The following is a 14,422-nucleotide window of genomic DNA, read 5'->3' as shown; positions in this document are numbered from 1 at the left end:
GGTGGTGTATTTGCCACACATGGCAAATACCATTACCCCGGTTTGAGGTCTTCACCAGTTATGGTAAATAACTCCTGCTCTGTGTTTTCAAGTTGGAAACCACGCACTGCATGTAGAAGGAGTTTTTAAAACACCAAATTCCACATTATTTCCCTTTTTTCAAAGCCTTCTTCCAATTGAATATGGTAAAAAGTTGGAATTTAATAATTAACACACAACTCCAAACTGTGATCTCTGTGCACCCTTCTGTAACACAGGGGTCGTAAATTAGCGTAAACTTACAATCAGGGCCTCAGACTCTGTGCACGACACCATGAGATCTGCTGCAAATTACATACATTGCATCCTCACTAATCAAATTCTTCAGCACAGTTTGGGCTGACCTGAGGTTGCAGGAACAACGTGCTTGTTTTTTAAAACTCCACATCTATTTTCCTTGACTATATATATCTTACATGTGCACAGACGTGTGCTTAAAAATAGTAAATCTGTACTTTCCTGTAGGTATTCAGCTTGACAACATAGTGGCAGTTGAAATTCTGCAGTTAGTATTTTTGTAGGTCAATATTTTAGAACATGATATTCTGACATACAACCGCGGTCATAATCCCACCTGCTTTTTGCAGATGGCTATCTGTTCAGAACTATCATGACCAAAGTGATCTCATTTCCCCCAAAATGGGAGTATCTGGCAGAAAACGGGAGTCCCTGCCAACTTTTAATAGGGTTCTAAGCACAGGCTTGTCAGAAGGCAGGGCAATGCCTATGGCTAGAGCTCAAAGTGAGAGTCCTTAATGTATCTTCTGCTTGTGGCAGGTGATATTTTCACCTGTTTCTTAGTAGTTAAAAAAATTGACTCCAGGCATTGTATCTGGCGCCATCTAGTGGGGACAGGCTTGCTTGAAATTAAAAAAACTATAAATAAACTTTGCTCAAGGAGAGTAGGACCATGGAATGTGCAAGGCCTGTGGCTTAATGTCCCCTATTCTTTTCTTTTGGTGGCGGCCTTCTCCTCAGAACAATCCCTATCTCCTGTAGTGAGTGCTCTAGTTTCAGTACGTTGAGTTTCTCTTATCACACCTTGTTATAAATCTTTTTCCTTTGGTCTATTTATATATTAATAACTACATTTCTCCAATAAGGTCTTGCATTTTAAACCATGCCCATCAGTCTGGTACTGTCCACCTGACGAGTGGCTTCCAAAACTAGACATATTACGCCAGATGATGCTTACTAGTGATTTGTTCTGTAGTAGCACAGCCTTGCTTCTTACAAAGCCCTCTGAATCCCAACTTTTTTTTATTTACTAAAGTATGGTTTTGTCTAGCATGGTCAGGACTCCTACGGTTTTCAGAGAGTATTCATGCTTGAAAGTTGCAACAGGACACTTATGTTTTACACACATGTACTAAGCTTACATTTGCTAGATGAATTAAATAAAGAGTGGACAAAGAGGGAGGCATGCGTCGAACACCTATTCCGATATAAAGAATAACCAGATTTACATGGGGACTCCTTGCATTGAGAGCAATATACAGCAGTAGCCAAGTGTCACGTAAGTGGGCAAGTAGGTAGTCGCTTTCGTTCTCGAGAGAGCCCACAGGAGTTAACTCCCCACAGGACTTTCCAGATAAATTGGCTTTGAGGGAACCAATTATGTTTGCCATAAAATAGCTCAGTGAGTTGAGTGCTTGACAAAGGATTTCAAAGCAGTGTTCTAGTACAGCCCGTTTTTGGTTGTCTGTAAGTAAGTACAAGGCTATAAAATGCCAGAATTGGCAGCCAGCTCTATCAACAGAGGCGTTTTTGTAAGCTTTCAACAGTGAGATTCTGCCACCACGCCTAACTACTGACAACTTTTATTTAAGGGATGATGTCCTGAGAGACATTTACCACAAAACGAAAATCACAGACACACGTATGAATCGTAAAAATAAAAGACTTCCAAATATGGACGCATGGGAAAGTTTCACTCCCTCTTTAAAACAGTTATGTGGCGATCTGTAGATCAGAAGTTCAAAACTGACAGAAACAGCTCGGCCTTTCAACATTTTGAAGTAGCTATATTGGTGCCGTAATAACCTGGCGCCACTGAGACCATACTGATGTAACACCTATTAATTAAACACATTGAGAGATTGCATTTTGTGTTGTATGCTATGCAATTAGATGGCATCTGTTGATCTTGCCTAAGCGCGGAGAACTTTAATTAAGACCTAACATTTTTCGCACTTGGCCTAGACCACAGTATGTCGCGACATGCTTTTCAAACACTTATCTCCAGTAGCTAGCCGCTTTCCTCATTGTCCTATGTTGAAATCCGGAGATCACACAATATGCTGTATTTATTTTTGCCCCTGAAGTAGAACTTCACCAGCACAAGCAGTAAAAATCCCACGGTCCAGTTGTAAATACAACAGAACACCCCTATGCCTTTGTTCTCAGAGGGGTGAGCCAATAAATGGCACATTGAACAGCATGAAGAATAAATCCCCGGGGAAACAGCAACACACCATTACTTTTTGAGAAGAAGAACTACAGGTTTTGAGCCAGTCATTTTTGTGTCTCCTTCACAAACATAGCTTGTGAAATCAATATAGGCTGAGGTGAGTCGAATAATGAACAGCGCCACCCAGAGTTTGTGAAAGTCATGGTTGCAGCTTCAGTGTTCGATGTCATGCTTTTGATGCATGCTACCCAAAATGTTCAGCCAGTCATCACTCACACACAGCTAATTGATGGAACTGATGAATTCCATACATGAGCCACACAGACAACAATTCAGGGCAGCACAATGGCCACGAGATGACATGTCATCTTAATAAGTAAATAAGCAAATAAGACCTTCCGAATTTCCCAATGCAAATAACATGCATCTTGTGCATTTGCACACAAGGCGGGATTACAATGTCCCTGGTTTTATCCCCGTTAAGCATGCCCACCGTTGGCACCAGTAACTCCAGGGAGAAGAGTCAACAGGGATTAAGAGTGGAGCCCTGAGGTTCTGGGAGTTACTGGGAAAATCAGCAATATGGTGTCTTATGCCCTCTGTATCAGCGGCGGCTCCACCGCTGTGGTGGAGGAGCATCGCCCCACTGCTCCCTGAGCAGTTCAAAACAGAAAAAAAAATGAGAATAATGCAGCGTTATTATAATTTTATTTTACCAAATTGGTTGGGGGGTCGTTTTATTAATTTATATGTTAACTTACCTGTAAACCTCCGTAATCCATAGTTTACTACCCCCCACCCTGCCCCTCCCCCTCCCCACGTCACCGCCCTGCAGTTACTCCTACTACCGACCGCGGCTGTTCCCCCCTCCACTGCCTCACCCCATTCGGTAGCAGCTGCTACTACTTTGTACTTCCTTATTTTGCCCCAAGCTTTCAACCGGAGGCTTGGACTGCTTGCATTCAACAAATAAAATCTCTAGGTGAAACCCCACAATTCGATGGTGTTCCAGTGGATCTCAAATTTCCAGTGGGGTAGGTAACAGCCAACCCATTGGTAATAAAGGGACCTCAAAATGAGGTCCATATTCTACTTGTACAAGTGCAACATTGTTTTTCTATAAACCTTGTCGAATACGAATTGCTCACCCAGCTTTAGGCTTCTGGCAAGTGTGAGCAAATCACTGAAATCTATAGTAAACCAGAACTTCCTGAAATTAAAATATGCTCATTACACATGTAGCTACTATGGAATATTTTGAGCAAGCAGATATATAAAACGCTCTCTGTTGTGCCAGTGTTGTTCTAAAATATGCTTGCCTTTGAAGCATCCCTTTAAAGCCTCTAAAACGAGCATGATAAAAAAATAAATAATGGGAGCAATGTTTCATAGGCGTAATTATTTCTGAAATATGCCGCGTTCCCTGCACCACTCAGTGACAGAAGAACTAGGGAGGATTACAACTTTGCAATGAAACAGCTTCTTGACGGAAAAAGCTATGGAAATTTTCGGCTCCATTTACTTCTCAATCTAATTTTGTCCTCCGATGCACATTACGCCAGCAAATGGGATCTCATGCGGTTTGATCAGTGCTCTTAACGCATGCAGAACCAATGCAATTCCTCTATTGTTGCTAGCTGGCGGCAGCGTGGCAATACTTCTTATAAAAGCAACTCAGCAGGTACTGAGAGACCCTCTCTCCAGTAATCACCTTGACAGGAGTAAGTTGCAATAGAAGGTACCATAATCAAGGACTTTAAACCTCAAGCCCCAGCCTGCAGGAGAGCAATCTATCCGCTGATGCACATATGCTAGCTGCACAAAATGGCTGCCCTTTCAAGAATGCCTTTTGGACCTGCTGTTTTCCGGTCACTTTTGCCAAAGGCTTCCATACGTGTTTTTGTTAAGGATTGGTCATGCTTTGAAAATTTGTTGCATGGTGATTTATGCCTAATATTCATATTGAATCAGCGTTAAGGATATTTTATTGGAGCATTTTAGTCAATTTTTCATGTATACCATCTGGGCCAGTGGCATTTAGTCAACAAATGTGATGTTCGTGGGGCGGAACATCTGGTCCATTATCAGAAGGATTCTCTATTGGAGTAAAAGGATTACTTGCATAAGATGAGTTGTTAAACAAATGTACAGATCTGCCTCGCAGATTAGTTGTTCATTTGAGGAGGGAACGCCTGGGCATTGTCAAATGATCCTCATGTTCTTGGGAATCATGCAGGCACATGTAAGCCATTCAAGAACCCCTGCTGCCAAAGTTGATAATCTGGCATGCATCTGCTATTTTCATGAGTGTGGTATGTTTCTGGAAACATTTGAGCTTGTTTCCTGGGATACAGTTGTAGCACCATCATGCTAGGCGAAACTGAGATGTTAAGAATAAAATAAGTCATGCCTAATTGTTTTATCAGAGTCCTTAGCCTACAATAGCCATTGAGGACCTGTACTTACTCACAGGTAAGGCAGTTAGTGTGAGTCGTGGAGCAATTATTTGCAGTTCATTTGGGCACACCAGCAGGTAGGCTACCCATATTAGACCAGATGTGCGGGTTAACAACAGCACAAATTCCTTGCAGGGGTTGGCCGAGGGACCAACGCCCTCTCAGGCTGGTCCATTTGGCAGTGCCTGGCTGCCACACTAACCGAAAGGTCAGTCACATGCTGTCTATGTCTGTAAATATGCAAAACATTCCTTTTTCACTTTTCCTGTGGTAGCTGGATTACCTTTGTGGCTTATTGGGGAATGTTATTACACTTTCTTTTTTAGCATAACGTAACTTTCCATAATACAATACTATACAGCACAACATTATATAATATCACATTACTTCATGTACCATCAAGGGGACCAGAAACTGCATTGTGAGAGCAGGTAACTCTGCTTGCAGTAAGAGCTCTTTTGCAATAAACTTTCACTAATCTTTCTTTGAGTAGTGGAAAGTTCTTTATCAACAATACACTGTGTACAAGTGACAAAGATAAGATAACCAGATGACTCCAGTTCAGTGTTTTTGTTTATCAACCTAACGCACTTTAGTCCTCATTCTCTTCAGATGATGCAGTCTGTTGAAGTAGCACACTTGAAAACAACGGTTAGCTTACAAAGACTTAACAACTGATGCTACGAAAGGCAGTGGAGAGATCTAGAAGTGTCAGTGGACACATTTGCCTCTTTTCTCCTGCACTAAGCACTTCTCTCACCTCTCACCTGGGATCAATAACCTACTGGAAGTGATTCAGCAAATAGCTGGTTTCAAAGGAAAAGAAAGTTGTCATGTGCCCACAGAACCAGGGAGCTCACTAAAGAGCCTGTACCGGACATGTCATACGGTTGAGGACTGGAGTGATGTGTGTATGAGTTTACAAGCCAAATCCCCTTTAGGGAGCAAGGAATTAGGGAGGGTAGCGATGGAGCAAGCCATATGAGGGGGAGTCAAGATTACAATATTGCACTGCAAATCTCAGTGAGGGTTGAAGTTTTTTTTAACATACAAGGATCTCTGAGTCCAGTGCCAGGCTGATGGTGAGGAATGTGGTGGAGATTTGTTGACTTGGGACTGGGAGACTTGGAGGATGTAGGTTATGCAAAGTAATTCATCTCCGTGATAGTTTAGTTATTGAAGAATTACATTAAATGATCACAGATTGTTGGTGGTAAGGGGGGTGAAAGACTAGATCATGTGTTGCAAGTTCTTTGTTGACACAGTCCTTTGTGATCACACGAACCAACACAATTGGGCGCTAAATCATGAGTTTTGTTAATGGAACTGCATCTCTTACACCCTGAAACTCAAGGACAAAGGGCCCGCATCCTTGCCTTTCTTTACCCCACTACAGCTGTCAACAGTGTCCACCATCATTTCCTTTTACCCTCTGTCGTCTGAACATCACTACAGTTGTCAATGGATGGGTCACCTCACTTCTTGCCAAAGGACAATATATCAACAATAGCATTTCCAAATCATCTCACTACCAGTCACAGTCTCCAAATGTACCATATTTTGCTCGCCTGATTTTTGATCTCTTCTTGATTGTCCTAAAAGCAAAGCAATGCACTTTATCACACGCATCTGCTAATAGCACAGCTATAACTCAATTTGTTGTCAGTCATAGGCATGCATTGCTTAAGATACCACTTGGACATTATCCGGGCCTGGCTATACCCCACATAGCAGAAAAACCACAGCACAGTTCATTCTTATTAATGGTGGCAATCATCAGCTGAAAATCAAAGACCACATCTACAATATGTAACGAGGCCACTCCCCACCTACTCAAAAGATGCTATGCCCCTGGAGTCTACATCAATTGCTGTCTCACAATCAAGAGCATCTAAGGAGCGTGGAGTTCATCAGCTACCATGATGACACCTGGCGGCTTTCTCATGCATTAGGAAATTATGTAAAATGATTCTATGCTGTTCAGTAGCCAGTTCAACCCAACTAGTCCAGGAGATGCGCAGCTTCAGGCATATAGAGGAATGAGGCCAAGGGCCCAGTGCAGCGAGTACAGGAGCCACAGGACCTGCTCACAGGGCATGACAGAACCTGCTTTCAACCAAAAGTTGATCACAGATTTTTTTATTTGGCTAGGGGCTAAGTATATCATTACAGGACAAACAAAAATGATCAAAACCAGTTGAAGGGTAGGTATGAGTCTTCAGTCAGAAGAGAAATAGAATTTGCCACAGATCCACGATGGATCTCCCCATGGTATCTGGGATTCCCGAGGAGATCACAGATCTAACGGATCTGCAGTGCCCCATTTATGTACATGGATCCCATGATATATTTTTTTCATTTGTGGGAAGGATCTGACTCTCCGATCTTCTCTAATCTTCACTGGCTTTCCCAGGCTTTCTGAAACCCCCCTAAACATTCTTTTGCAATGCAGGTTCTTGAGGTACACGTGGATCCCTTGCACAGTTTAATGGCAGCACAACATAATTTTCTTTGCATGGCCATCTAATCAGATCACACAGATCCAAAGATCTTCTATGAAATTCAGATATCAAGAACTCTGACAGGAGACAATGCTCATTCAACCAAGTAGTTTTCATATTTTTAAATGTTATCCTCAGATCCTCCACAGATTTGCACAATTTTGCATATTTACTGTCAAAATAGGCAAAAGACTAACCCTTCAAAGCACGCCTAATAACTTTGTTTTACAAAAATATGTCAAAAACGACAGAATGCATTTACACCAAACTACAAGGAGGTCTCAAACTATGTATATTGCTATCTTTTTCTATAGTATGGTGAAATTCTGTTCAGCAGCTTTTATTGTATTTGAATGATAACAAATTCCACTTTTATTGAAACAGGGACATACTACTTTTAAATCACCCAAATATCTTTGTCTGCTCTTGACTAGTCTAAATGAAATTTGAAAGGAAGAATCTGAGCAGGACAGGTCAAGCGAATACCAGATTTTGTGTTGATTTGGTATTAGCTAAAATTCAAACGTCATTTCCTTCCTAAATGTCAATGCAACCGTACGTACAAAGTCACTATCGCCAATTCTGAAATACTGTTTTATGATTTTTCTATTCTTCGCTTGATCTCTGCTATCAACTATCAAAAGTGATGGCTTAGAAATGGCCAGGCTGGAGGACTACTCTGCAATACTAATCTAGTTGAAAATGGAACTGTCATACTTTTTGTTAAAAATGGCCCATTTACGACACACAAAAAATTACTATTGAAAGGAAAACAGAGCAGACTTTGCCAGTGAATGCCAAAGTGAGGTCTTTGAAAGCCAATGGACCTGAAATCTAATGGATGCCAGCACTCACACCTTTTTAAATTACACCTGTTTGGCACAGGAAGATGGCAATTTTGGCAGATCAGCAACAAGATTTGCAGCAAAAGTCACAAAGGACCAGGTATTAAAAAAAAAAGTTAAAATAAAGATGAGGGGGAGAGGGAGAACAGTGTGGCCAAACAAAGCCCTCTGGATCATGACCACCAGTCAGTGACGTCAGGATTTATAACTGTATTAAACGGTATGACAGTCGGCCATGATAAATCAGCTCCCCTTGCTTCCCAAATCACAGACAATAAAAGCTTTGGCAGTGAAAGCCATTCATCATCATAAGGACTTAAGACACCGGAGTCATCAATTTCACTCACATCTTTAATACACTGGAGAGTGCGGTGGAGTTTGAGCAAAAGGAGAGGCGAAAAAAAATGAGCCGCGCGAAAGATTGAACAGAAATAATTACAAAGGTCAAAAGGAAGAATTCTTGCAGGCGGCCGGTTTTGCCACCTAAGAAGAGGCAGGCGGTACTTTAGTCCATGACTGTCATGATGAAGAAAAATGTCCTTAGCTGCCCTTTAATGTCCTGTGATATATAACTGAATGCATGTACATAAACCTGCACTAAGGTCCTCATCTTTCCGCTGAAAACTGTGCTTCCGCTGGAGGGTGAATTAGGAGAACTTGGGAGCCGAGCGGGAAGCTCGTCAAGGCAGGTTGAGATCTGGAAACCGGGGCAAGCGCCATTTTGCATCGATGACTTTGTGGTTACTGCAGGGTCAGGGGATTGAGAGTCAAGGTTCAATACAGTTATTGATTCCCAAATTCACCTGTCAAGGTTTTCTCACTTTATCGCCCGCCACCGTGTTATTGTTCTATCGTCTGAGCTGGCCGGCAGCAACAAGAATATTCCGGAGAATCACCACAAGCCTCAGAGGGATACAACCAGCAAATGACATGCCCATAAATACTGTTAAAAGACTGCTGGGCGACTGAAGGGTATTACTTAGTGGCTTTCCGTTTAAGGGTTGAGGTATGTGACTTTTGATGCCATCAGTATTAATGAATGTTTCTAACAACAACGTCCACAAGAGGTGTCAGTTGAGGAAAATATAGTCAATCATTTGATATAGTTAAGCAAATCATCCAAAAATAATGACATCAGAATAACAATAAGAATAAAAGTAATTATAACGGACATGCAAACAGATTTAACAGAAACATTTTTATATGAATTGCAACAAAAAAGCAAGTCATTTCTATTTCTATTATTTCTATGTTTTTTAAAACTGTAGATAACATCTATAGACTAGCGGCTGGTGTCCCAAAAAATACTTTACAAAGCCTTTGACTGGCCTAAATGGTCTGGAGTAATCTTGCCTTCTGAACGCAGCTGGCAAAAACACAACCACTGGTACCTTGTTTAAAGCAAACCGAGGATCCTGATGAAGCCCTTAGAGCCGCAGTTCTTAACCTGTGGTCTGAGGGGGGTCTACATGGCCTACTCAGGGGATCTGCAACTGTTTTACAAAATTAAATAATAATACAATTAAAGAATTAAAATTAATAAAGTATATACAAATAAAGAAGCAAAATTCAAAATTTACAAAAGTATTTATGAATAAGGAAGCAACACTGAAAATATAAAAACTTTTTCTATATTTGATTGCCAGTTACCCAAAATATTTCAATATTTGAGCATTTGTTTGGTGTATAGATGTTTTTGTGTTTTTGTGTATTGTTTTGAGATTCAAACCAAATACATTTTTTAGGCCTGGCGTCCCCACCTTAAAATAACCACTCATGGATGGTCCCCGGATTTCAGTAAAGATTTATTAGGGGCCCACAGATGTCAAAAGGATAAGAACGACTGCCTTAACGTTTGCAATCCTGAAAGCTGTGTGCAACCTGGAAAACAGGGAATCAACTGAACTAGGTTTAGGCCAGGTCCATAATGAAATTCTGATGACAGAACCTCATGGCGGCTACCATCCCACAAGTTTTCAATTGTGATTTCTAACAAAAATATCCCACAATGAAAGTCAGCGATTTGGAGTGTGTCTTACTGCTACAAAGTGGAAAGCACAGACTTCAGTCTGAGTGACGCACGGAGGACAAAGAACCCATACATCATTTTCTTGAGAGGCTTCGGCTATTTGCCAATAAGAGGTCAATATCAAACAGGGTTTCGAATTCCATTTTTGTAGTAATACACCAGAACTATTTTCTCCCTCTTTACTCTGGGGAGCACTTAGTCTAATTTTTAACTGAGAATGACACAACACTGAAAAGACCAGCACAGTATTCTGGCCTTCTTAGAATAAAAACCTGGTCATGAAGTTCACCGTCAGGCCCCTGCTGTCATAACCAGAAACACAACCAAACACAAGATTGGAGCACCCTGGAGTCTTCCCTAAGGGTAATGACACACAGCTAATGATGACTCATACGGATCTCTGAAGAGCAATAAAGTGGGGTCTGAAACCACCCGGCGCCCTTGTACACTCAGACTGAGGCAACTGTGACTCACTAGTAGTTGTGCCATGTGCTATTGTTGGCATACTTCTTTGCATACATGCCAAGCCAGGCAACAACCACACTCTATGCCCAGAGTGTGTGAAGAAATTCTTCCTCCTAATTCTTAAGTGTCATGTTTAATGCACAGTGATGTACATAAAACTGCAACACCCACAGTTATGTGCAAATAAAACAACACAGGGGCTCGTAATGACTGAATATAATGTGGCATTTATTCAAAACAATAAAATAGATTTGCTTGAATGTTCTATAGGTTGGGAATACTATGCCGTGTTTCTTCAAGCTTTTAAATAATGGGTTCAAAACCATCATACACACATCATTTCGGTTGAAGGTCACACCAGTAGTCAAACATCTACGCCAAATTCCCTTACTTGGAGGTCTTTTGTAGCATCAGTCTTATGAAATGCTCCGAAAGGCTCACTTGGTCATAGGCCAGTCTCTATTACTTTATCTAAAGAGAAAATCAATATATGCTCCCTTTGTTAGCTGGCACCACATTTTTAGGTCGAGCCTAGACAGCGCTTGAACTGTCTGGAAAATCTGTTGTATGTACTTTGTGAGCTCAGGAGATCAGCTCCAGGATTTGTCTGCTTTCACTTTTGCTGAGCGAATATTTTCTGTTGAACTGGCTCTAATTAACTGTCTTGATAGAAAACGACCAGTAGAGGTCAGTAAAATACCAGAATTGTTTTCTGCTTGTTCAACTGCCTCTATTTAACTGTCCTGATAGAAAACAGCCAGAAGAGTTCCGTAAAATACCAGAGTGGCTTCGTGCTTAGGGACTTTCTTTTTTATTTTTCTTGCAACTGCCTCAATTTAACTTTCTTGATAGAAAACGAACAGCAGGGGTTAGTAAAATACCAGAATCACTTTAGCATTCTCTAGATTCCAGGCCATAGAAACTGATCTTCCACGAGCACTCATAGACAATAATATTTTTTTCAAATCTTGTATTTTCAGTGATATGACCACCGAAGCCCCAATTTTATATTAAAAACAGAACTTTGGACTATACCATTTCACGCTGATAGGCAATATTTCTCTCTATTTGTTCCCATACCTGGTGTGTGCCGCAGTTTGGTGCTTACTTTTCCTCCATTTTAAAGAACAGTAGATGTTTCAGCAGCCAGGCTAATGTGCTGCATAGCTAAATACATATAAGGCCCCAAAGGCGAGACCAATTGCATTGCAAATGCTTGTTTAACAGGGTATGGGTCTCCTTTCAGTGTGGTCTCCACCTCATGTATACAGATAGAGAAGTATTTTGTTGTAGCTTTCATGCAAGATGGATACACTTGAGCATAAGTTGGCTTGCCTTTAAAAAGGTGGCTGTTACCTTTTTCACTCATGTACAAGGCTACCTTGCCCCTGAGTGCAGACGGCCCTCGACTCAGGATGATGACCCTTCACGCAGATGTCTCCAGACTTCCTCCACAGTATTTAAAATCGAGCAGCCTCCGTTATTGGCTCCTGAGAAAATTCTCAGGGCCCAGGTTGTTTCACGCTGTCACACTCACACTGGGCTCTGATAACAGCTCTATCATTGCAATGAAGAACCACATAATTCTGCAACCAAAGGAAGGACCCATGGCCTTTCTCAGTTTTCCCCAGGTGCTGATTGACAACTCAGATATGAGGGACATACCTCTGCCTGCTGTCCCTTCACTTCTCTGCGCTCCTGAGAGCACGGTGGTCTCAGAGAGCAACATAAGAGCGACACTTATAAGACCACCATAGAACTCTAGATGTAACCCTCAAACCTCTTGCTTAATGACTTAACCTTGAAAACCTTTCCAGAAACATTTCTGTCAGTTTTGGATTGCCAACTGTCTACTGGATGCAAAAAGAAGTATCCAGAGGAACTGGAAATCCCACTGCAGTTACATATTGATGAGTGGGTTAAAGACTTAACTACACAAACATATTCAAAGAAGATCACATGCGATCTTCGGAACAATAACTCTGTTCGCTGCTGTATGGTACAAATCAGACACTGGAAAACCTTTCTGAAATTTTATGCAGGGCACCTCCACACAGCCTACTTTGACTTGTGATATCACATTTATTTTCTCCCGTTGATCTCAATTTTATGCCTATCTTATACTTTCCAAATCAATTTCTTACTTTTGCTCTTGCAGATGTTCTCCTCTTATCAATCACTTTTATATTGCAAGGAATCAATCTATAAAGTTTTATTAAGCTTTTGCCTATTACATTATAAAACATAGTGGGTGGGGCACAGGATGCCAGAAATAATCACGAGAAGCCCAGAAGCATCTCAGGCCTCCAAAGCCTCACATTCCCTTTAAAAACATAAAATCAAATGTGGGTGAGACCTGAGCTGCTCCCTCACAGACTTACTGTCTTTTGCAGAAAAAGCATCAGGTTGTGGTTGTGCTGAGGGATTGTGCTAGTGTCCTTCATCCTCCGTCACCAATTGCTATGCTCTTAAAACAAGAAAAGGTGACTCAGAGACAGATACCTATCGACTCTAGCTCCTAAGAAGCTTGTCTCCATCCGCATTACCTCTTCTCTGGCCACAGCAGAACTGCCCTTTGATGCCTTTGCTTATGGTGTCACTTGGGTCCAGTGTTCAGCCTTCAGGATACTTCATCCTCTAGATGGTAACATGACACGGTCAGGCTATCATCCATGTCCAGATGGTATACTGAAGAAGGTATCAGACCTGTTTTTGCCTCTAGATGTTTCTAGAAATTGATATTTCAGATTATAGATTGTTTTTGATCCACCTTTTCTTCTAACATCTTGTCCTTGTGGATTACTACTTTCCACAGCCCCTACATTATTATCTTTGGGAGCAGGCCACTGGCTTTTATTGTCTCTGGCTTTGAAACATCTAACTTGCCACCCCTGTGCTTCTAAAAAGTCCTTAAGATCATGGGTACACTGCACTTTGATTCTGACTAAATATTGGTAGCTAAATATTGTTTGCTGTAATCTATTCTGAGAAACATGGTTTACTTCTTAGATCATTGCCAATACTTCTGATCTGTTTTGTTTTCTTGTTATACATCTGTTAATTGTTTTGCTAGCTTGCCACAGTACACATTTGCAGTGACCAAACCCAAACATTGTAACTGTCTATCCACAATGTTGCCATTTGAACCAAAACCTAAGGAACTCTGCAAATTCCTCAGAACCTACCTACTCAAAGAAACCAAAAGACATTCCAAAAGTAAGACGTTAAGATGAATATTGCATCAGCACAAAAACATAAAAGCTCAGAGTAAGCCACCCTAAAAATTAGGAAGAGACAGAAGTTGGATGTTTTTAGCTTGTGTGGCATACAAACAGCACAATTACATGAACACAAAGTTGCCACATCAATACAAAGTGCATTTTCTCGTAATTAAGCAAGTATAGTACAGAGGTGTTTGTGGGGTCTGTCTGTATGTTATAGATGGCGCTGCTCTTTGAAATGTGGAGCTTGTGGTTGAAAATTCCTTTTTTTGGAAGATGCATCTGGGTGAGGTACCTGTGGTCACTGATTCTGCTTGTGTCAAATAAAGCCTCTTTTCTACCCATCTTCATTGAGATCCTGTCTTCTATCTCTACAGTGATGACGAGTTTGACAATGACCACCAGCTTTCCGTCTGGACTGCTTATCGGCGATTGACATCTACTGCTAAGATTCTT

General features: G+C 41.2%; 1 protein-coding gene across 3 annotated transcripts in view; it reads right to left on the bottom strand.

The window, feature by feature from the left end:
- PAX5 (paired box 5) overlaps positions 1 to 14,422 on the bottom strand; it is a 521,765-nt gene that overhangs the window by 120,552 nt on the left and 386,791 nt on the right. The window lies entirely within an intron of this gene.

This window comes from Triturus cristatus, chromosome 2_2, assembly GCF_964204655.1.
Source record: "Triturus cristatus chromosome 2_2, aTriCri1.1, whole genome shotgun sequence".
NCBI lineage: Eukaryota > Metazoa > Chordata > Amphibia > Caudata > Salamandridae > Triturus > Triturus cristatus.
This window is presented reverse-complemented; position numbering and strand designations above follow the sequence as displayed.